The sequence below is a fragment of the Mustela nivalis genome, assembly GCF_964662115.1.
Source record: "Mustela nivalis genome assembly, chromosome: 3".
Classification (NCBI taxonomy): Eukaryota; Metazoa; Chordata; class Mammalia; order Carnivora; family Mustelidae; genus Mustela; species Mustela nivalis.
Window position 1 is genome coordinate 148664824 of NC_139022.1, and position 24938 is coordinate 148689761.

Consider the following 24938-nt stretch of genomic DNA (forward strand, 5'->3'; position numbering starts at 1 on the left):
TGAGTATTTTTTTGGAGAAGGATTTGGTGGCTAGTCAGCAAATAGGGGAAGCTTCCATTTTTAACTTTATGTACACTCATATTGTTTGATTTTTAAAAACATAATGGATGTTGGGATGTCTGGGTGGCACAGTTGGTTAAGGGGCTGCCTTTGGCTCAGATCATGATCCCAGGCTTCTGGGATTGAGCCCCATGTGTGAGCCTGCTTCTCCTTCTGCTTACCCCTCTCCCTGCTTTTGCTCTCTCTTTCTCCATCAAATAAATAGATAAAATCTTTAAAAAACAAAAACATAATTGAGGTTAATTGCATTTGTAAGAAAGAACAATCAGGACAAAAACTAGTAGCTCTCAAATGCATTTAATTTTGGAGAGAGACTGACTACTGTATCGTCCTTGCTAAAAATAAAACAACTTGTCAGCATGTCTGCATGTGCCTCAGAAATGATCCTCTCACCAGAGCTATAGCTTTTATTTTAAAATTAGGCACAGGTGAATGAAGAACAGGAGAGGAAATTTAACATGGAGGGGAAGGCAGACTTGAGGTAATAGGGACACGCCAGAATTCTTGAAGCACCACTCTAAGGAGCTGGTTTGATGGGAAGAAAGTAAGCCCTTCCGTGGGTATATCAGTCTGCTAGGTTGCCCTACAAAACACCACAGACTTGGCGGGGCTTAACCAGCAGAAATTATTTTCTCCCACTTCTGAGGCTGGAAGCTTAAGATAAAGATGCTGGCGGGTTCAGTTCCTGGTTGAGGGCCCTCTTCCTGGCTTGCAGATGGCCTCCTTCTCGCGGTGTCCACACATGGCCTTTCCTCTGTGTGCACACATCCTGGTATGGCCTAATTTCCTTTTATAAAAAAAAACCCAAGCAGATTAGATGAGACATACCTCAGAGGCCTCTTTCAGCTTGATTATCTCTCCAAAGGCCTTATCTCCAAATACAGTCACACTCTGAGGTTTAGATTTTAACATGTGAATGGGGGGAACCATAACATTCAGTCTGTAACAATGGATATGTTTTCCATCCACGGTTTTTTATTCTTTTTATTTTTCTATTTATTTTTATGTATATATATATATATATATATATATATATATATATATATGTTTTATATATTTATTTACTTATTTTTTATTCTTACGGATTTCAGTGAGAATGAGTTGGGAATGAAAATGACTATAAATATGCAGACTGGACTCGGGGCGCCTGGGTGGCTCAGTGGGTTAAGCCTCTGCCTTCGGCTCAGGTCATGATCTCAGGGTCCTGGGATCCAGCCCCACATTGGGCTCTCTGCTTGCGGGGAGCCTGCTTCCTCCTCTCTCTCTGCCTGCCTCTCTGCCTACTTGTGGCAAATAAATAAATAAATAAATAATCTTAAAAAAAAAAAAAAGCAGACTCAAAGTAACCACAGTTTACTAAAGAATAAGAGATGATCACTAGCCCGTTGTGCAAAATGAAATTAAAACAATACCAAACTGAAACTTAAGCAAAGATGTGCTACACATTTAATGCATGAAGAATAACCAAGAAATTGTACATTTACAGAGGAAGGTGGCAGTTCTGTTGTTTGTGTGGTTTATGTTGAAAATCTTGCTACTATTAGAGTCAAGGGATTTATGCTACCTTATTGTATTTTAAAGAAAAGCAGACATGGCAAGAAAGTATAAACATTAAACTCACTGAAGCTTTTATAGAATGCTATTCAGTAACAAAGGAAATATTTACCTGGTATCCAATTTAAAATCCTTTTAAAAGCATAATCAAGGTATTTTAATCAGAGTATGTATTTAGTAAAATGTTTGATATCAAACATTTGATATGTTTGACTTTAGAGTATGTATTTATTAAAATGTTTGATATTCCAAGATTTGAAATGTAATAGCACCACAATTATAATAGAAAATATAACACATCTCACAATTTTCTCATTTTGACTTATTCCAAGAGGTTTTTTTTACTTCCTTCGTGTTTAGAATGTTCAATTCTCAAGTTATTTCTAGAAGAATTCTTTTTACACTTACTGCCAGCTTCTCAATTTGACATATACCACATGTTGCCTGTGTTGTTATTGTTGTTTGTTTTGTTTGTTTGTTTTGCCATGTTCAGATATTGTCCCCACCAGTAAGGCAGTGAGCATCTTGGGAAGGGCCAACACTAATTTGTGGTTATTGCTCTAGACCCCAGCACATAGTTGGTAGCTAGTAAAATATTTATTAAGGCCAAGTAGTATAGAAAATTTCTCATACATTTGATTATTTTGTAAAACTGTGGAAATATAAACTATGAGAACAAATGTCAGAAGATTGCTGGGTGAGGCTTTAGTTTTTGGGTTAGTTGCTCAAATAATTATCTCAGAACCCCAAATACTTTAATTTGAAATGCTTAGAAAATGGTTAAAATGCCTTAAAGATTATTGGCTTATCAGAGAGAGAGCGCACGAGAGAGAGAGAGAGAGAGAGAGAGAGTGTGCACACAGGCAGGGGGAGAAGCAGGCTCCCCTCTGAGCAGGGAGCCCAATATGGGACTGGATTCCAGAGCCTTAAGATCATGACCCAAGCTGAAGGCAGCCGCTTAACTGACTGAGCCACCCATGCATCCCTAAAATGTTGTTTGTTTCTTTTTTCAAATTATCCGTGGTAGGCATGCCTAGTGGAAAAATGTGAACTGCTGTGCTCGTCATCCTGGCCTTGCCATTAATTCACTGTGTGATGACGGGCCAGTTCTCTGTATCTGTGCCTGAGTCTCCCTTATAAAATGGGATGATATTAATACCTCCCTCTAAGGGCTTTTCCTCAGGATTTAATGAGTTGGTCAGTGAAAAGCTCCCCGAAGGGTCTGGTGCATCATAAGTGCTCCAAGTGCTTGCTTTTTAAGATATCTTTATCAGTTCATCGAAACAGGTGTAGACCCCTGGCTCCCAACCCAGCTACTTTCCTCAGTCTCCTTCACTTGTGATGTTATTCAACTAAACAAACAAAGCAAAATCATTTCGCTGGCAAAGTAAGTTTTAACCTGTGAAATTAAGACACACTGCCCAGGCCAAATTTCAGCTGAGCAACAATGGCGCAAGCCTCCAGAAGCAGTGGCTCCCTTGGATCTTTCCCCGTGAGTGCTGTGCCCCGAGTGAATGGTCAAGAAATGACCTGATTAAAGTGAAGTCCAGACGGGATTGATCATACTTACCTACAAAGGAATCAGTCCGGAAATTGATTAGAGCATGGAATGACCTTTCCTCAGAACACCGCGGGTGTGACTTCAGGGCGGTGAGTTACTTAGCAGGAAGGATCAAGGACACAGGACATTGGACACCAAGAGCACTCACTTGGCAGCCTTTGAGGGCCCACAGGGCAATGCCCAGCAACTGAAAAGTGAGTGCTTACAAGTAGAATCCCAGTGGAATCACAGGGAAGCTGTGGGCGTGGGTCTTGGTTCATAGGAACTGGGAGATACAGGTTGTTGATGGGAGGTTACCTCCTCTAACACCTAGCATACCTTTGGTTACAGTCCTGAAGTTAACCGTCAGATGTTATTAGAGGTCCTATCACCACTTGACTTTGTGGCTTTGGGCTTGTCTCTTAACTTCTTTGGACCTCACTTCCCTCATGAATGAGGGGATAGGGCAAGGTGTTCTTCAAATTCCCATCCACATTCAGTGGTTTATGATGATTCAAGTAGAAGTACAGTCAATAAAAATCTATTTCACGAGCTCACTATACCTCTTCATCAAAGCAAAGTCAGAGTTTCTACAATAATACTGTCAATTCCTGTATTTGAAAAAACCTGTGATTATGAGAACAGGAAATGAACTGATTCAGACTTCAAATTAAATTAGTTAATATTATTCTTCTTATTTTTTAAGTATTTGACTTTTAGGAGAAAGAAGCAAAAATAGTTTATTATAAAAACCAGATATTCCCAGGGGTGCCTGGGTAGCTCAGTTGGTTAAATGTCTGCCTTGGGCTCAAGTTATGATCCTGGGATGGAGCCCTTCTTTGGGCTCCATGCTTAGAGGAAAGTCTGCTTCTCCCTTGCCCTCTGCCCCTCACCCCATTTGTGTTCTCTCTCTCTCTCTCAAATAAATAAATAAATAAATAAATAAGATCTTAAAAAAAAAAAAAAACCAACAAACCAAGGATCCTCAAATCAATTGTCAAGGCCTAGCACAATTCAGTTTTATCTCCTAATCTTTACATCTTTAATATGCTGTTGCTATAATTGATGCTCAGTAATATGTCCCTAAAATATCAAAGACAGATTAATTACTTTAACTAGGCTATACTTAGAAGTAATATGTCTCAATATATTTTATGTCCTTGCCGCTACATTTTAGAAAGCTTTTTGATCACCACTACAAATCAAATGGGTGTCTTGTACAACTTTAATGAGAAAATTCAATTTACCAGACAAGAGTTGGAGGAGTGGGATTGCACTGTACTTTCACTACTAACCTGTGTGCATTTAAACGAATCGCTTCATTTTGTGATCCTCCCTTTTCTCAGACAAACACAGGGTAAGAGAAAAGACAATGTCTAGGATGCTTCTTTATTTCTAAAATGCTGTGTGAAGGCAAGTTCTCCACTCCTTTCTCCTATTTAAAAGATCCTTCCAGCCATTTTTTTTCTGATTCTCCCCAAAAAAAACTCCCTTCACTTAACCCCCCCCCATACTCATACCAGTAGATACTATATGCTTTCACTGACAGTAATTGGCAAAGGAAATGTTTGACTGTTTTTTCCCTTTGCTGCTTGCAGAGACTTGGCAAGGTGTGGGTGGTTCTTGGGTGGTTTCATCGCCCGTATAAGTCCTAGGCAGAGATTAGCAGATAAGAGGTGCAGATGACTGAAACCTGAGTTAGTTGCTGAACACAAAGCAAAAATGTTTCCTAAATCCAATTAGTCAAGTACCTAGCAAATATGTGACAGACGAGGTCTAAGTGATAGCCCTGGTTTTGAGAAATGTATACTTAAAAAAAAAAAAAGATTTATTTATTTGAGAGAGAGCATGAGCAGTGTGGGAGGGGTGAGGGCAGAGCCAGAGGGAGAAGCAGACTCCCCAGTGAGCAGAGAGCCCAATGTGGGGCTCAATCCCAGGACCTGGGGATCATGACCTGAGCCAAAGACAGACCCTTAACTGACTGAGCACCCAGACACCCTGAGAAATGTATACTTTTAACAAAACAAGTTGGTGCTGATATATCTGAGCTCTTCAGATAATTCTTAAAAGCTAAACTGTATGAAAACTAACTGTTATTTGTATTAAAGTTCACAGAAGGGAGAGATTTGGGTTTGGAGTTGTCAGCAGAGTCTGAGGGGGGAGATATGACCTGCAGAGCATCTTTAAGGAAGAATAATATGTATGATTCTTTAATACATTAATTCATTCAGCAAGTATTTATTTAGTGGCTACGATGCTTTGGACTTCTTTAAATGTTGGAAATATAGCAATGAACAAAATGGGAAGAAATTCTTGCACATAGCTTGCATTCTAATGGAGGGATTTTAGAAAAATAGAGTGTATATTGTATCAAATGATAAGTACTTTGGAATTAAAAGAATATTCAAGAAATTAAAAATAGAGCTTCCCTATGACCCTGCAATTGCACTACTGGGTATTTACCCCAAAGATACAGATGTAGTGAAAAGAAGGGCCATCTGTACCCCAATGTTTATAGCAGCAATGGCCACATTCACCAAACTGTGGAAAGAGCCAAGATGCCCTTCAATGGACGAATGGATAAGGAAGATGTGGTCCATATACACTATGGAGTATTATGCCTCCATCAGTAAGGATGAATACTCAACTTTTGTAGCAACATGGACGGGACTGGAAGAGATTATGCTGAGTGAAACAAGTCAAGCAGAGAGAGTCAATTATCATAGGGTTTCACTTATTTGTGGAGCATAATAAATAACATGGAGGACAAGGGGAGATGGAGAGGAGAAGGGAATTGAGGGAAATTGGAAGGGGAGGTGAACCATGAGAGACTATGGACTCTGAAAAACAATCTGAGGGTTTTGAAGGGGCAGGGGGTGAGAGGTTGGGGGAACCAGGTGGTGGGTATTAGAGAGGGCACGGATTGCATGGAGCACTGAGTGTGGTGCAAAAACAATGAATACTGTTACGCTGAAAAGAAATAAAAACATTTAAAAAAAAAAGAATATTCAGGCTAATAAGGTAGGTTTTGAGAATGCCCTAAGAAGTGATACAATCAGATTGTATCACGCTAACCCTCTCATCTTAAAAATGAGGAAACTGACGCTCAGGGAGGTGGAGTGATGTAGCTAAGGTCACCCAGGTTATTAGCAAGAGAGGAATAAAACTCCAGTCTTACCACCTCCTAGTCTAGTGTTCTTCCCCATATATGCACACCTCCTAGATGGTCAAGTCACAGCTACAAAGGGTGCGAGGGACAGGCATTTTGCATTGGGGGACAAGTGGAAGATTCGAGTAGATGGGAAGGCTAGTGCCAAGTCTGCAAAGCCAAAGAGAGAAGTTTAGATTAGGTGTGCTGATGGGAAAGACATGAATAAAAGGATCCCTAGAACATTTTGAAAGTATTTAGTTGATGACTAATTCGTCAGATTACAAAATGCTTCTCTTATGTGATTGCTTTCCTGTCCCTTTCTTTTCCTCTCCCTTAGCTCCCTAAGAAATCAGTCCTTTGTCCATTGCTGTTTACCATCAGGTAGAACACTGCTATTTTCTGAGAATATCAAAGATATTCTGCTATGGTTTGTCTTGAAACTAGAAATAAGGCATTTTGGATAAACAGAAATATTTTATTTCAGCTCCACATCTAGGGATTCAGCTGTTGCTGAAAGGCATGTTTAGTGAGAACTAAATCCAGACGTGAGATGTGGATAAAATGAACAAGTTGAATCAAATGGAGAGATGCTGTTACTCATACTTTCTTCATAAATTAGTAGTTAAATACTTAAGTTCCTTCGGGAGTCAGTGCATAAATTATAAACCAGATCATACATTTCCTTAAGTGCAGCATTCACTGTTGCTGATTCATTTTCATTTTAAGTTTCCAACAATTAAGAGGGAGGGAGGGGCAGAAAGAGAGAGAAAAAGAGAGAGAAACCACCAGCCAAATGCACAAAGAAGGATTTATCTGCAGGTACAAAGATGCCATCATAGCATAATAGGTGCAGAAATAGCCTTAGTTTTTACTTTTCTTTGAGAAAGAACAGGAGCTTCAGGGAGGAGGAAAATATATGCCTTAAAGTAGTTACCACAAGTTCAGTAAGCAGAGATAATCAATAGGGCAAATCTTATCTTACTTAGTAGCTGCTGCTAACATGTTAAATATGAGTGCTTACTTTGGCCCAAATCTAAAGCACGTCTTGTTTTGGACATGAAGGGTATCCTGGAAAGGCCTCTTAGATGCTTGCGTATAAGGTTATAGCCTGGGAACCTTTATTATGTGGGGGTCATGGAATACATTCAAGGACCTAGCCGTGCATCTTGAGGCCCAAGTAAATATTTAGGAAATGGTCTAAGTCCATGACCCTCTCATTTCAAACATGTATTTAATGCAGTACAAAAGCTACTTGGATTTTTTTTTTTTTTTGGACTTATGGTTGGGAAGGGTGTGGGGATGTTAGTTCTAACACTCACTTGTGGGTCATTTACTGCCTATTGCAATTTTCACCCAAAGAGCAGGATCACTTCCGTAAGTAATACAGAGTTACTCAACAAGAGGGTCTCTCCTACGCATTCACTTTATTTCAGGCTTCTGTCTACCTTGGGGTTAATGACCTATGAAACGAAGGGGTCTCTAAGTAGTGAGAAAAATACCCATCACTGAGTGTGAGTCCGCTGTTGGGGTTCAGAAGAGGTGTGACCCTCAGGCCTTCTTCCGAAACACACAGACTACACAGAGGATCCCGGGTGGAATGTCTCAAAAGCTGAAGCGCTAGATTATGCATCTCGAGCACAGCCGGTACTTAAAAGTTGTGGAATAAATGAATGGAAAGGGAGAAGAGTGCCAGAGAGGACTTCAGACTGTCAGAGTCAGCAAAATAACGCCAGGACCAGAAATGGGGAAGGCAGGAGGGAAGAGCTGCCTTTGGCAGAAAGACAGGTTCCATTTGGGGTACGTTACATCTGTGGGGGGGACGAATCGTGCCAACAGCTGCTATGTCGTGCCTACCCTGCCTTCCTGACGGAGTCCTTGTGTGCTTCTGGAGCCCCTCCTGCACTCAGGGTCTCCAGTCATGACCACTCCTATTCTAGCTCTCCAGTTTTCCCATAAGCCCTTCTCTGCCTTGCTTGGGATCTTGTTCCTGCTCTTTCCCTGACCCCATTTTACTCAGACTCAGAGTTTCTGTAAGGAAGCCTTTTTTTTTTTTTTTTTTTTTTGCCATGCCACTACCCAAATTAACTTCCCTGTTACAGTCCTCAGTGTCCTTTCTCTAGATGGCTCTTTCATGACACGCATTACTCTTGTACTTTTGCAATGATTTGTTCAAGAGCTCGCTCCCGCACTAGATGATAACCTTCATAGAGGCAGGAACCTTACCTGTTTTGCTTATCGTTGGGCTCCCAGGGTCTAGCACTGGGCTTCTCACATAATAGACGCTTGAATAATTGAATGAATATATGTTAAGTATATATATACACATACATACATATGTATGAATATATGTTAAGGGTGCCAGGGTACAAATCACGTTGACTCCATAAAACATATGTATGTGTATATATATGATTACATATATATGACCTTGACATATAACTTATGTTAGTTTCAGATGCACAACATAAAGATCCGACATTTATACACTCTGTGAAATGATCACCACAGTAAGTCTCTTTGTCAAGTGTTTTGCATGCAGTATCTCATTGAATCCTCACAACAACCCTATGAGGCAGATAGTGTCATTAATGACATTTTACAAAGAAGGCATGATAACTTGTGCATAGCAGGATTGGACCCTGAATTCTGACTTCTCTGGTGCCAGAGCTGTACTTTTTAATCTCTGGGTTATTCTGCCTCTGCCAGAATTAGGCACTTGGGAGTGCAAGCATAACTGTAAGAAGTCAGAAAGGGACACACAGAGGGAAGAGTAAGGAGTGTTAGGAAATTGCAGGTGTTTAAGTGAGAAGGGATCTTCAATTTCACGGAGCCAAAACCCTTGATTGCATGGTGAAGAAGAGAACAGTATAGGAGGTTAAATTTCTGTGCCAAGGCCACACCGCTGGCTGTTCTTTGGAATGTGCTAGATCCCAGGCTCCCAGCCTCCAATTCTGTGCCCCTTTCCATAGGCAGGGCAGATGGGGCCAATGAGGGTGCAAGTCACATGGACTCCAAGCCCCAAGTTGAAGACAGAGGGGGAAAAAAGGTAAGAAGGCACTGAAGTAAGTATTGTGGTGAATGAGGTGCTTTATGGGACCTTGTATGGCTCTGATTACACTCTAACCATCCTTTGTTGTAGCAACAGAATTGGCTTGCCTTTGATGTCTGTGCCTCAGTTCCTTTCATTCTCTTACTTTTCCAGCATGATTGGGGAAGGGAGAGAATAGCCATGCCTTTGCCTCATGAAAGAATATGGGGTTTCTCTAACACTCTAGGGTTGTCCCTACCCCGCTTTCCACTGCCCTGCCAGTCTTGCTAGTGAAGAGAGTAAAATCTAGAGAGGTTAACTGATTTTTCACTTGTGGGTAAGAAAGTGGGGTAGACAGTAAGAAGTAACAAGGAAAGAGGAAAAAGGGGAGGTAAGTTAATTTGTTACCAGATTAAATTTGGGTTATATGTCCTGTCTTATACATGTCCAAGGTGACATAAACCTGTCCATTTGACATAGATTTGTAAATTTCTGTCCTCAAGAATACTTGGGTGGGCACCTAGCTTCAAACTTCCCCTCAGGTCAGACTGATGCTTCCAGAACTTGTTTATCTAATTTGAACCTTAGCTTCACCTTGGGAAGAAGTTAGCTTCTTCCCAGAGTTAGCTTCACCTTGGGAAGAAGGAAGATGCTGCTTCCTTTTCTAGGACCTTCTCCATAGGGTGTCTGGTGTGTTGTTGGGGCTACCACAGAGCCCACATCCCTGCCAGGCCTAGAACAGAGGGGGATTAGAGATCAGAAGGCCATCGCTTGGTGCCCTGATCTGAACTTTATTTATATCAATACAAATGACACAGACTGCTTTTGTTTTATTTCTCAAGACTCTTCTCTATGTTCAAAGCTTGGCCACTCACATAAGCATTTCCCTGATGTAAATGGTCCACTGTCTTCTCCATGTTGTTGCCTCCCCATCCGCTTTTGCAGGGTTGTTGTATGAAAGCCGTTGTCAAGAGGCAGATAGATGATCCTGTGCTATTATTACTATTATCATTATGATGCATGTTTGATGAAAGCTGAAGTCTATGTTGGGATAATTTCCCTGAAGTTATGACTAGTGAAAAATTCCCCTTTGGTCTGGCCTTTGTAACGTTGTTCTAACAATGCCAGGAACGAATCTGGCATCCGTTTTTATAGAACTCAAAGAGATTAACAGATGTGATCCAATTATCCTCCTAAACCCCTGGATGTAGCAGGCAGCAAAGCAAATTCAACCAACAGAAACAATCGGATCACCAGGATTGAGGTGAAAGGTCCTTTTCAAATCATATCTTTATTTGTGCTGGCAACATGAGACTTTTTGCCTTTCAGCCGGGCCTTGTCTTCATAGAGCAAGATATATTGTGATTTAGCTCAGTGTCCCAAAGACAAACTTCCCCACTAAGGGACTGTACTTCTCCATACTATAAAGAAAGTGTAGTTCTCAAGGGCTACACTTCCTCTTATTATTGGGTTTTTGTTTTGTTGTTTTGTTGTTTGTTTGTCTGTTTGTTTTTGTAGAGTGAGCATTTGAGTGGTGAGGGACAAAGGGAGAGAGAGGGGGGAGACTCTTAAGCAGGCTCCAGGCTTAGCTTAGAACCTGACAGGGGACATGATCTCAAAACCCTGAGATCATGACCTGAACTAAAATCAAGAGTTGGACACTCAACTGACTGAGTGACCCAGGCACCCCTACCCTTATCCTGCTTGCTTATAGAATCAAATAAAATCAAATCAGAACCTGAGCCAGAATGTTCTAGAGTTCCTTATCTTAAAAGCAACTGAAAAACAGGATGAGACTTAAGATTAGGGCTGGCATATGATTTATCTTGCCAAACATGGCACTCTTACCCCCCAACAGGCTTAACGGCCCTGGGTAAACCAGGGTCCTGTATTTACTCAACTAACAATGGTGGTGGCAGTGGGGTGTAACTTCCCAGAGTTGAGGGCTTGGCACATTTCACTGCCCAATCTAATATGTAATGAAGTCCTATTGTAGGTGCTTGGGACAAATAGATACACATCTCTTACCCTCAAGGAGTTTACAGTGTTGAGAAAGAGATGGCTGTTATTGAGCCAAAATAATACTGAAACAATACTGGGATGTTCTGACTTATTTTGCCTCTGTTCTCATGATGTTAATCTTATAGATTATCTGTACTTCTTTATCTGAAAGGAAATGCTGTAATATCTTTGTTAACATCATTTTAGTGAGATATATTTTATAGAAATTCAGTTCTCTTTATGAAATGTTTTTCTTTCCTAGTAGACTTTAGAGATTTTTTTTTTCAAATATATTCATATGGGCCAGAACAATACTAGGTATGACAAATATTTTAACAATTAAAGAAGGAATTACTTTTTTTTTTTTAACAGAATTGTATTCACTTATGTAAGCAAACATACATACAATTGTGTAGTGTTTTCAAGTTTACAAATTTATGTTACAAATGAACATAAATTCAGATATGCACCAGGGCAGAGGTCTTCTCTGTCTTGTTCACAAGGAAAACTCTAGCACCTAGAGTGATAAAGTCTGGTACATTGTGGCTACTTAACAAATACTTGTAAATTTCCTATAATTTTTGTAAATTAGTAAATTTCCTATAATATTATAATATTTTGTAAATATAGTAAATTTCCTATAATATTTGTATTAATTTTGTCCAGGGGGTCATTTATTCAAATAAAACCTTACTTAGATTTAGCAAAGAAACCTGATTGTAGTAGAATTTTTGCGGCTACAATGGGAGCGTGGTTGTGAAGTCCGTGCTCCCATCTTTTACAACCCCTGTTCTTTGGAGCAGGTATGAAGACTCCTCATCAAATATAGGAAACCATGGAGAATACAGCATTAGATCACGTAAAGGCAGAGAGCTCATTTTGTCCACAAATGAAGAAAACGAGGCTCAGTGAGTTTAAATAAAATGCCAAAGGCTATTTGTTGTGTGATGGGACTGGGCTAGGCACTCGGACCTCTTGGCTCCAGGGCAGAGATTTTCCTATTACAGTCAGAGCTAGATTAAGGGGAGTGAGAAGTGGATTAGCCCGGCAGCCCCAGAGGAAGCCAGTTCTCCTGGGAGCTGGACATTACTGAGACCGTAACAGAAGGTAACAGGATAGAAAAAGTTAGCAGAACTCTACCCTGAAAGACAACTGACTTTGTTGGAAGAAGGATTGTGGTCAGTCATGGGTGTGAGGCGCTGAGTTCCCCTCATCTTGGTGTGTTTGGAAAACGCAGATAGTCCTGAAATTGCTTTCAAGGAAGATTGGATGGATTGGGGTTTGTGTCACTTGGTTTGAGTTTGCGGATTTGGGGCTAGACTTGCTGATGGAAGAACTGAATAGAGTGCTTTCCTTCAAATACACGTCGAATATTTGTTTAAAGAATCTCAGTGTGACAGGGTGCTAAATGAGTGCCTCTTCAGGATTCAAAAGTCTGGATCCAGTCCAGATGATCAAACTCTGACTTTCTCATTTGCAAGTCGGGAATCGAGACCCTTCCCCTTTGGAAAAATAAATATGTTTGATTTATCACAACAGAAATATGTTGTGATATTGTAATCATATAGATAAACAGATTGTAAGGTTTTTTCTACTATTGTCCTCACTGAAAGAAGGTAAGACTATACCAACCTGGTAATAACTTTTAGGGAATTAAACTGCACTTTGGGACCACTTAAAAAAGTTTAAAATTGGCTTCAGTCTACAAAATATCAATTAATCAATATCCTGAATGTTTCTTATGCTCTTATGGTAATATTTTCCAGACATTTTTGATTATAGCATACTATAAGAAATATATTTGATATCACAGTATGCACATAAATTAATATAATTGAAAAAACTCCAAAGTATTTTTTTTTGAAAAAACTCCAAAGTATTATGAAATGGTTCTTACCTTTACTACGTATTGCACTTTCATGTTTTTTATTCTGTTTTGTTTAAAAAGTGCGAGTTATGACCCTCTGAAGTGATATCATGACTGTAATGAGTCATTACACAAAATGTAAAAATCAATGCTGTAAACAATATGAGAGGAATTGAAGGTAAAGGGAGAGAGACATGTAGTCTACTTGGGGAGAGAAAACTAATTTATAAGCCACTGGAGCATATTTTTTTCTTTATTAATTTTTTTATTAAAAAATTTTTTTTTTCAAGATTAGAGAGAGAGCCCACAAGCAGAGGGAGGAGCAGAGGGACAAGCAGACTCCCCACTGAGTGCAAAGCCCAATGCAGGGCCCCATCCTAGGACTCTGAGATCATGACCTGAGATGAAGTCAGATGCCTAACAGACTGAGCCACCCAGGCACCCCTATTAAGTTTTTTTTTTTTTTTTTTAATTCTGATATAGTTAATATACAGCATTATATAAGTCTCAGGTACAGAAATTCAACAATTCTATACTTTATTCGGTGCTCACCATGACGAATGTGCTCTTAATCCCCTTCACCTATTTCCCCCACCCCCCACTCACCTCCCTCTGGTAACCATCTCTTTGTTCTCAGTAGATAAGAGTCTGTTTCTTGGTTTCTCTCTGTTTCTTAGATTCCACAAATGATAAAATCATATGGTATTTGTTTTTCTCTGACTGACCTATTTTGCTTAGCATTTATACTCTCTAGCTCTATTCATGCTGTTGCAGATGGCAAGATTTCTTTTTTTTTATGGCTGAATAATGTTCCTACCTATCTATCTATCTATGCCACATCACATCTTCTTTACGTACGATTCACGTATCAGTGGACACTAGGACTGCTTCCATAGTTTGGCTCTTGTAAGTATTGCTTCAATAAACATAAGGGTGCATATATTACTTCAAATTAATGTTTTTGTATTCTTTGGGTAAATCCCAAATAGTGCAATTACTGGATCATAAAAAATTAATTTTTTTGAGGAGCCTCTATACTGTTTTCCACAGTGGCTCAATTAGTTTGCATTCCCACCAACAATGCATGAAGTTTCCTTTTTCTCTACATCCTTGCCAACACTTGTTTCTTGTGTTTTTGATTTTAGGAATTTTGATAGGTGTGAGGTGATATTTCATTGTAGCTTTGATTTGCATTTCCCTGATGATGAGTGATGTTGATCATGTTCTTATGTCTGTTGCCCATCTGGATGTCTTCTTTGAAGAATGTCTGCTCGTATCTTCTGCCTTTTTCCTTTTCTTTTTAAGGGAGCGGGAGAGGGAGAGAGAAAATCTTAAGCAGGCTCCACACCCAGTGCAGAACCTGACATGGGTCTTGACCTCAACCCCGAGATCATGACCGGAGCCATCAAGAGTTGGATTCTGGGGGCGCGTGGGTGACTCAGTGGGTTAAAGCCTCTACCTTCGACTCAGGTGATGATCTCAGGGTCCTGGGATCAAGCCCCTCATTGGGAATCTCTGCTCAGCAGGGAGCCTGCTTCCCTCTCTCTCTTTGCCTGCTTTTCTGCCTGCCTCTCTGCCTACTTGTGATCTCTTTGTCAAACAAATAAATAAAATCTTTAAAAAAAAATAAAGGAGGCTACAAAGTAAAATTTAGAAGTACTAAAAATGCATTGTGTCAGTGTTTAACGGACAGCATTTTTTCTTAGTTACTAAATGTCAGTGGCATTTTACACTCATGATCAGTTAAAAGCAAATGTTAATTAGAACCACAACATTATACAACGACGTATCTATCAGAATGGCTAAAGTTGAAAAGACTGAAGAAAGCAGTTGCTGGTAAGTGTGTGGCACAACAGGAACTTTCCTGCATTGCTGGAAGGAATGCAAATTACACAATTATTACAGCTTGTTCCTAAAAACACACCTAGTGTATGTCCCAGCAATTTCACTTCTGGGTATTAAACAAAGAGAAATGAAAACACATTTGCTCAGCAGGGAGCCTGCTGAGATGTGTAAGCAAATGTTCGTAGTAGCCTCCAATGGGAAACAACCGAAATGTCTCTGAACTGTGACTAGATAAATAAATTGTGGCATACCTGTATAATAAATTTTTTTATTCATCAACAAAAATGAATAATCTGTGGATACATACAGCATCATGGTTGAATCTCAAAGTGAAAAAAAAAAGTCCAGTGCAGAAATCTTCATATTGTATCATGTCAATTATACAAAATTCTAGAGAAGGCAAAAACTCTGTCACCATATGGATAGAAAGCAGATCAGTAGTTGCCCAGGACCAGGCACTAGGGTGAAGAGACTCTATACAAAAGTGTGGGAGAAAACAGCCTGAAGCAGTGGAAGTGTTGTCATGACATTGGTGGTGGTCACACAACTAAATGTATTGGTCAAAGCTCATTGAATTCTATGCTTAAAATTGGTATTTTTTTGTATGTAAATTATACATTACAAAAGCTGACCCAAAAAAGGCAAATAGAAAATTGACAGTATCTTAGATTTTGAATGCATGCAATATGGATTTTTCTCTATTTTTAAAACTATTTAAAATACAGAGAATAGGGGCACCTGGATGGCTCAGTCGGTTAAAGCCTCTGCCTTCAGCTCATGTCATGATCCCAGGGTCCTGGGATCGAGCTCGCATCGGGCTCTCTGCTCAGCGGGGAGCCTCCTTCCTCTCTCTGCCTGCCTCTCTGCCTATTTGTGATCTATCTCTCTGTCAAATAAATAAATAAAATCTTTTAAAAAAATAGACTAAAATAAAATACAGAGAATAATAAGAGCAGAAGGAGGGAGCAACTACTTGCATTTCACAGCACAAAACAACCATTTAATGGAGAGGCAATGTGGGGGGCTCAGGGAGTAGGAAAAGAATCAATGAAACAAGATGGGATCGGGAGGGAGACAAACCATAAGAGACTCTTAATCTCACAAAACAAACTGAGGGTTGCTGGGGGGAGGGGGGTTGGGAAAGGGTGGTGGGGTTATGGACATTGGGGAGGGTATGTGTTATGTTGAGTGCTGTGAAGTGTGTAAACTTGGCTATTCACAGACCTGTACCCCTGGGGCTAATAATACATTATATGTTAATAAAAAATTTAAAAAATTATAAAACAAAAAAACCATTTAAAAATTTTAAAGTGTTAGGTTTTTTTTTTTACCATTACTCTCTTTTTTCCCCTTTGTATGATTGTCTCATAAAGGACATTCCTAACTTCTTTCCTTGTGGAGTTGATGGTAGATACTGTACAAATCGAATGAGAGGTTTCATGGTGTTCCTGGTTGTTGCTATTATTATTTATGCTGATGTATCCCAAAAAAGTTCATGTTTGGGTTCTTGTAACATCTCTGTGCAACAGGAATCAAAGACCTAGAAATGTTTACAGTAATTATTTTAATCCATGTGTCCCCAAAACGTTAAATTTGATCATTGAGAAAGAACTCTAGTATAGACCTAAACTTTATTATTTAGAGGAAATGTTAGAACCAGGGCCTGAAGATAGAAATCATTAGATAATTGGTTATATATAATAGTTGGTAAGAGTGGACCTTGTTGATAGTGGCTTTGTGGAACCTTTTGGTTTGATTTTATTGTTGGCTTAGAAAATTTACATATAACTGATATATGTATATATATATATGTATATATATATATATATATATATAACTGATATAATTTATATAACTGATTTCCTCAGCAATAAAGGGATTTGCAGTCACATAAATCGAATCATTCTCCATGTGTCTTCCTGTTCATACTTACCTTATAAAGTTGATAAGGGCAGAAGGCTTTAGCATATTTGCATATTGCTTTGTGGTTATAAGATGATGCTTAGCAAGGGTTGGGGTGAAGAAGTTTTAAGGGGGAAGGTCTAGATCCCAACCCTTGGAATACAGAGCTATTCTGACACTGAATTTTGGATGCACCTTGCTTTGTATAATAAATTATGGTTCACAGATTTCCTTGTAGCTGTGAATGGAGTGAAAGGGAGGCCTCCTTGGGATCCAGTGCTGTCCTAACACCCAGGTCTCCACCTATGTTCCTGAGGACAGAGTAGGGGTCTGGGAAAGTGGGTTCTAGATACGATCCTCTTCTGATACTGACAGAGGCCAGTAGCTTCTCAATGCAGAGATATTTATTCTAAGGCTACAGACTTCTGAACTTTAGTTTCTGAACCCTGGGTCTCTATGTCTTCCAGTGAGAACTTACTGTAAGTTTCTTGCTTGAGTGTCTGCTGTATACTCGGGGCTTTTCATGGCTCATCTTATTTAACCCTTACAACTACCACAAGAGACAAGTCTTTTTCTCATTTCCATTTCAGAGGTAAGGAACCCAAGGCCTTAAGAAAGTTGAGGATCTTGCCCAAAGCCACTCAGCTTGTCGGTGAAAACGTGGAATCCCTTTGCGATCATATGGGGAATTTGTTTCTGTTCCATTTGAGAAAAGGAGACAATACTTTCCAACTCGCATAAGAGAAAGGAAAGCTGATTTCATCACCCATGCTCCCATGTAAATTTATTTTTTCAGCCTCATTTCCCTCAGAATTTTAAAGACTTCAGTCCTCTCTCTTCTATTCTTCTGGTGTAAGAGCTTGGACAAGTCACCCTTTCCTCTTTTTCTATAAGAAAGAAAAAAGTTACCCAAAGGAACTTTAAGCCAGTTACTTTACTTCCCTAACCCTTAGTTTGTTAGTTTATCTGTAAAGTGGGGACAACAACAATACTGATCCCATCAGGCTGAAGTGGAAGTTGGGTGGAAATAGTGTGGGCAAAGCAATGAATAAAGTCAGGATTCCAGATTGTTGTTCTTAACTGCTGCTGTGTTTGGAGAATTCTTTCGCAAGCGAAGGGAAGTGGGGACAGAAGTTTGTATGTAGAAATGTTTTCCCCTTCTTGTACCTAACCTTGATGCACAGAGAACTTCAGGGCTGTTGTTTTTATCTGAAAAATTCTTCTAACTCCCTTGCTTTCTGTTTTGAGAGTAGGGAAATACATTTAGAGAAGATTGATTAGCCATGAAGATTATTGACTAGAGATGCTAGAGGAACTGTGTTCAGTTTTTTCTCAGTCTGGTTGGGTTAAACAGTGAATGGAAAGCCCTTTGCTGTCTTTTAGTGCCTGAATAGAAACTATAACCAGGGTTTTGAAATATGAAAGGTGTTCATATTTGTATGTATCGAAGCTAAAGTAATTTTTATGTGTTGCATAATTACTAAATGCCCATTTGCCACATCCCTTTTTCTGGTTTGTTTTAGAATACGAAGGAAAGGGTGTGTATTTGAGATATAGATCTTCCCATTGGTGCATTTGTAATTAAAGTACCTGTGTTAATGGCACAACTTCCATTTAGAATTTTTTTAATTCAACAAGCATTTATTGCAAAGTATCGAATTGCAGGGAAGGTCAGATGACTAAAGACGCCATCTCTGCAAAGTAGTAATTTAAGGAAGGAAAAGAGGGAAAAGAAGAACATCACATGCGCACAGCTGATTGGGAAAGGCACATCTGCCCTGTGCCAGGCAAAGAGCTCTGCCTGTTACGGGCTGCTGCTGACAGGAGCTCTGCTCTGCCTCTTCAGGAATGAAGGGTGTGTGACCCCTGCGACCCACATGTGAGATGCCTTTCGGCCTGGCCTCCCTTCCAAGAATAATTTCCTTTCAATGGACCAAACTTAGTCAGAAGACTTCACCTCTCTTGATAGTGTTTTTATCCAGCTGGGGTCTGGTGGTTTTACTGTAGCAACTTGTTTTATGGCTTGAGTTCTGCCCTTGATTATGTAATCTTTGACTATTTTATCATCCTCCACTTCCCTTTTTCTTTCACTTTGAGATGCAGAGCAAGTCACAGAGTGTACAGTGATGAGAAATGTAGCCAGTGAGTATGGAAGAAATGGAATTTGTAGCGACTGTAAAAGGTGACAGGCTGTGTCCCCAAGAAGGAAGATTTCTGTCTCCTCCAAGCAGCCCTGCCCGAAGAAGGCCTCTAGCTTTTTCAGAGTAGCCTGGCTGATGGACAAGCTCCAGTCTTACATCTGATAAGTTACAAAGACCCTTCCACCTTCGAGAAGGATCCTTCCAGGTAATTCAGGAGATCCAGAGAATAAGCTTCCTTGTGAGAGGGCAGGAACCTAGTCCTAAAGATAGCTCATGGAAATTTCTACATAATGCTATTTTCTTACTTCTAGAGCAATTCAGAGACTGTTGTAAGAGCTGTGTCGAGTATCCCCAGTGCACAGTCCAAGCCAAGTGAAAGCTCCCAATTAGAACATTGAAGCTTTGATGCCAATTAAAAATAAATGATGCTGTTTATGATAGAGTTGTACATGGACGGGGGGAGGAGGCATAGACCAGAAACAGGGACATTAAAAGCTTGATATTTAAAAATATGAGCAAACTTCATTAATAAATGAATGAATATTTCAGAGACTATAGTTGCTGAGCTCAAGCCTAAAATTCTAACAGGGAATATAGGGTTTTCAAGTAATAAGTGCATTAATTTAAAAAAGGAGGTGGAAAGGGAAATAGATAAAGGTTATGATTTTTGAGGTTACAAAGTTGAGGTGATTTAAGGACAGAAGAAAAATTCAGCTGTGTTTCCAGTTGGCAATATATTGCAAATTGTTGTTCAGGTAAATCAGCTTTGGTTATGCCCAAACACAGAGCTTCTCAAAAAATCAGAAAGCAATTAATGTGTTTAAGTTTATATTTGTATTGCTGAATGCCGATAGGTTGGTTTTCCATTTTCCTTCTTGAGAAGGCTTGATTTTTCTTTTGGTAGTTGAGGACCTCTACTTATCCTTGAGTAGAGAGATGCTACCTAAAGTGTCCTCAATTTTAGATTTTAAACAAGGTTGTTTTGAGTGGCTAGTTCTCTTGCAGTTCCTAGTATAAGGTCATCTAAAGCAGCCTTTTAATGTCAATCACAACTTCTTTTTTATTTTTATTTTTTTATTATTATTATTATTTTTAAAGATTTTATTTATTTATTTGACAGAGAGAAATTACAAGTACATTGAGAGGCAGGCAGAGAGAGAGAGAGAAGGAAGCAGGCTCCCTGCTGAGCAGAGAGCCCGATGCGGGACTCGATCCCAGGACCCTGAGATCATGACCTGAGCCGAAGGCAGCGGCTTAACCCACTGAGCCACCCAGGCGCCCCACAACTTCTTTTTTAAAAAGATTTTATTTATTAGAGAGAGAGCTCACAAGCTGGGAGGAGGGACAGAGGGAGAAGGAGAAGCAGATTCTCTGTGGAGCAGGGAGCCTGATGCAGGGCTCAATCCAAGGACCCCGAGATCAGGACCTAAGCTGAAAGCAGCAGTTTAACGGACTGAGCCACCCAGGTGCCCCTTAGTCATAGTTTTTAACACACGGGTATGAGAAACCTTCTTCTATTCATTAATTTCTTACTTCTCCTGACATTCTGTTTTTAAAGATTTTATTTATTTATTTGACAGAGATCACAAGTAGGCAGAGAGGCAGGCAGAGAGAGAGGAGGAAGCAGGCTTCCTGCTGAGCAGGGAGCCCGATGCGGGGCTCCATCCCAGGACCCCGGGATCATGACCTGAGCCGGAGGCAGAGGCTTTAACCCACTGAGCCACCCAGGCACCCCAACTTCTCCTGACATTCTGTTGTAGATGCTACATAGCACCAAGTGGAGTGGAGGTACTTCTTTTCAGACAAGCTCTGAAAGAATGAAAGGGAAAATTCTTCTTAAATGTGAACAGAGAAACAATGCATGGTGAACAATTTCCCCTAAATTACAAAGCAATTATATTTCCTGTTTCAAAACAAAGCGCACCAGGGCATGTGTTCTTTTCTATTACATTTCTAATAAAATCTTATGTGGAAAGACACAAAGCAATAGAAATTATTTTCCAGAAACACCAGATGTTGACCCACCTGTCTGGTTACTGTTAAGAGGTCTAATCTTGTAGTTAGGTAAATACCTTAATTAAATCACATGCCATTCCTGCATCGTTAGAATAAGTCCAGAGCTGAAGTTTCTGTTCAGAAATGGGAGTGTGTTGGTTTATCTTCCACAGACTATTTGTATACTGCTCCTACACAGGTAGGCATCCACCAAGAGCTGCTGTCATTTGTGCAAAGCCAGATTCCAGGTTTGCTACTCATCAACACTGACTCACCTTGGGCCTCCATTCCCTAATTTGGGATAATCGTGTCCACTTAATAAACTGGTTCTGCCTATGAAATGACACACTGCATATGAAGCGGCTGGCACCTGGGAAGCGCTCAGTGATGTTAGCTGCTGTCTCTCTCCTTCCTTCGGTTACAGTATTGACGCAATCTCCCTTAAACATTATTATCATCTTATTTATTAGCTGAAGGGCCTATAGTAATGATTCATTCTTGTATTCAACATTCATTCAGAAATTTTAGTTTCATATTGTGCTATGCAAAAATGGATAAAGAGATGATCTCTGCTTCCAAGAAGTTCCTAGTCTAATGAGCCAAACTGATGATGGAATTTAATGCCGTTTTTTAACTAAGTTGCAAATATCTGTTCCCATTTCAAGTACATCATCTTTCGTTATTGAGTTATAGGGTCCCTTTACTTAGAGTTAATTGACATTGGCTGAACACCAGAACCACATGGGCATTTTCTTAAAAACACTAATGCCTGGGCCTTGCCTGGATCAGTGACGTTAGAACTCTGGGTGTGGGTGTGTCTACAAGGTTTCCAGGTGCAATTGGAGATAGAAATTACTGGGATAGAGCCAAGCCAAACTTGACCTCCAGGCCTTATTCCACTTGTCACTCTTTTGTTCCCCTTCCATTTGAGTGTGCCATCCCTTTCTCTTTTCTCTGTCACTGTCCCACATGACCGTTAGAAGGAGGCTCCAAATCGCTGTTCTGTGATTCACACCTGGATTATGGTCCCTGTTCTGGGTGGTGCGCTCCTTACTTCTATGCCCCATTCTTCCATTTGGACATATCAACAAATGAAATTTATAAAAATTTTCTTTGCCTTTTGCTTTTGTGTGTTTTATTTCCCTAATCAGTGTGGAGGCTTCTTGTGGAAGAGGTCCATGGTCTATTTTTTTGGACAGCATTTCACAAGTATTTTTACACTGCGTGAGGCTGCTGTGGGCACTCCACAAATCGTCTTCACCAACTGACTCACTTCTGCTAAGCTGACTTCTTCCTCCAGCCTCCTCTGATGTTAGCAGCTGTGGAATCTCAACATGAATTATTGAACTCTTAACTTGATTTCCAACTCCAAATTTTAATCTTTTTCATCAGTCAGTTCTTTGGAATTTAATCTTCCTTCCTTCCCACTAGTCCAACTGGAATATATAAAAATTTCTTATCTTTAGGCAGTTTTGGAGAAGGTACCTGCATTAATTAAATCCAAATATAATAAAATCTGTAGCTCTGAATCATACTCTGCTAAGCATCTTGAAGACAGGGACCATGACATATTTCTCTTTGTGTCCCAGACACATGGACAAGTACCTGGCATATAACAGGTTCTCAGTCAAGCTTGTAGAATTAATTACTTTAGTCCTTAGTCAAATTCAACTTCATTAGCAGAGACATTCTGAATTCATTTGTCTTACAGATTATTTGAGAAATTGGATGCATTTCTTTAATTTTTTTTTAAAGATTTTATTTATTTATATGATAGAGAGAGATCACAAGTAGATGGAGAGGCAGGCATAGAGAGAGAGAGAGATGGAAGCAGGCTCCCTGCTGAGCAGAAAGCCCGATGCGGGACTCGACCCCAGGACCCTGAGATCATGACCTGAGCTGAAGGCAGTGGCTTAACCCACTGAGCCACCCAGGCGCCCTTTTTTTTTTTTTTTTTTTTTTAATTTGACAGAGATCACAAGTAGGCAGAGAGGCAGGCAGAGAGGCAAGCAGAGCTGGAGAGAGGAGGAAGTAGGCTCCCCGTTGAGCAGAAAGCCCGATGCGGGGCTCGATCCCAGGACCCTGGGATCATGACGTGGGCCAAAGGCAGAGGCTTTAACCCACTGAGCTACCCCAGGCGCCCCTTGGATTCATTTCTAATAGCTATTTTTCTCTGCATTTATCTTCTTATTACTCATAAGTTCTGGGAATCTGACTTTCTTGTTTTTTATACTGAGCCTCCTTTAGCTTTTTAGTTGACTCACATTCTGTTGAATTTTGTGTTTGCTCATGTTGGTCATTGATCTATCTGGCTGTCTGTGGATCTATGAATATCTAACACCATACCTAAACAGGGCCATTCTGAGTTATTGCACTTAAAGCACTTAATTTATTTCCTGAAGCTTATTAAAGAAAACATGGAAAACGTGAAAAAATAAAATGTCAATGAGTTATTCACTCAGAGACCATCACTGGGAATTGGTGAAATTTCTTATATCTGTACATTTTAAAGCAGAGTTGTGATCTAAAATTCAATTGTTCACTCAGTTGTATAATTCAGATTATTTCTTAATATTTTAAATTAAGTATTTTTCAAGGGTTTATAAACCTTTTGTCCTATTTAAAAATCTATTGTGTACTAATATATAGGTGTATAATAATTTTAATAAATCATTGTCTTGTTGAACTTTTGGATTGTATTCTGTTTTTTATTACTGTTAATAATCCTGTGATGATCATCTTCATGCATAAAGAATTTTCTATGAATAGCATTATGTTCTAGAAGCTGTGGCCAGGAGGATGTGTATTTTCAAGTTCTTGATACATGTGAATATTTTATATGTCTCTAGGAATGCATCCATTTCTTCCAGATTGTCAAATTTGCTGGCATATAGTTGCTCATAATATGTTCTTATAATCGTTTGTATTTCTTTGGTGTTCGTTGTGATCTCTTTCATTCATGATTTTATTTATTTGGGTCCTTTCTCTTTTCTTTTTGATAAGTCTGGCCAGGTGTTTATCAATCTTATTAATTCTTACAAAGAACCAACTCCTAGTTTCGTTGATTTATTCTACTTTTTTTTTTTTTTTTTGGTTTCTATTTCATTGATTTCTGCTCTGATCTTTATTATTTCTCTTCTCCTGCTGGGTTTAGGCTTTCTTTGCTGTTCTTTCTCCAGCTCCTTTAGGTGTAGGGTTAGGTTGTGTACTTGAGACCTTTCTTATTTCTTAAGAAAGGCTTGTATTACTACATACTTTCCTCTCAGGACCGCCTTTGCTGTGTCCCATGAATTATTTTGTGTTTTCATTATCATTTTCCCATGAATTTTTTCAATTCTTCTTTAATTTCCCAGTTGACCCATTCATTTTTCAGTAGGATGCTCTTTAGCCTCCATGTATTTGAGTTCTTTCCAACTTTCCTCTTATGATTGAGTTCTAGCTTCAGAGCATTGTGGTCTGAAAATATGCCGGGAATGGTCCCAATCTTTTGGTACTGGTTGAGGCCTGATTTGTGACCCAGGATGTGATCTATTCTGGAGAATGTTCCATGTTCCATGTACACTAGAGAAGAATGTGTATTCTCTTGTTTTGGGATGGAATGTTCTGAATATATTTGTGATGTATACCTGGTCCAGTGTGTCATTTAAGGCCTTTGTTTCCTTGTTGATCTTCTGCTTGGATGATCTGTCCATTTCAGTGATGGGGGTGTTAAAGTCCCCTACTATTATTGTACTGTTGTTTATGTGTTTCTTTGATTTTGTTATTAGTTGGTTTATAAAATTGGCTGCTCCCATGTTAGGGGCATAGATATTTAAAACTGTTAGATCTTCTTGTTGGACAGACCCTTTAAGTAT

The 24938-nt window shown here is 39.6% G+C and overlaps 1 long non-coding RNA gene across 22 annotated transcripts in view; it reads left to right on the forward strand.

The window, feature by feature from the left end:
• Positions 1-24938, forward strand: part of LOC309861626 — a 110475-nt gene that overhangs the window by 21767 nt on the left and 63770 nt on the right. Inside the window, exon 1 of one of the 22 annotated variants that reach the window (XR_014310076.1) lies at positions 19026-19294. The exons of 20 other annotated variants lie outside the window; for them this stretch is intronic. This is a non-coding gene — a long non-coding RNA (uncharacterized lncRNA). Of the gene's footprint in view, positions 1-19025; positions 19295-24938 lie in introns of those variants that run through there. One more of the 22 variants, XR_014310077.1, reaches the window with a different exon arrangement.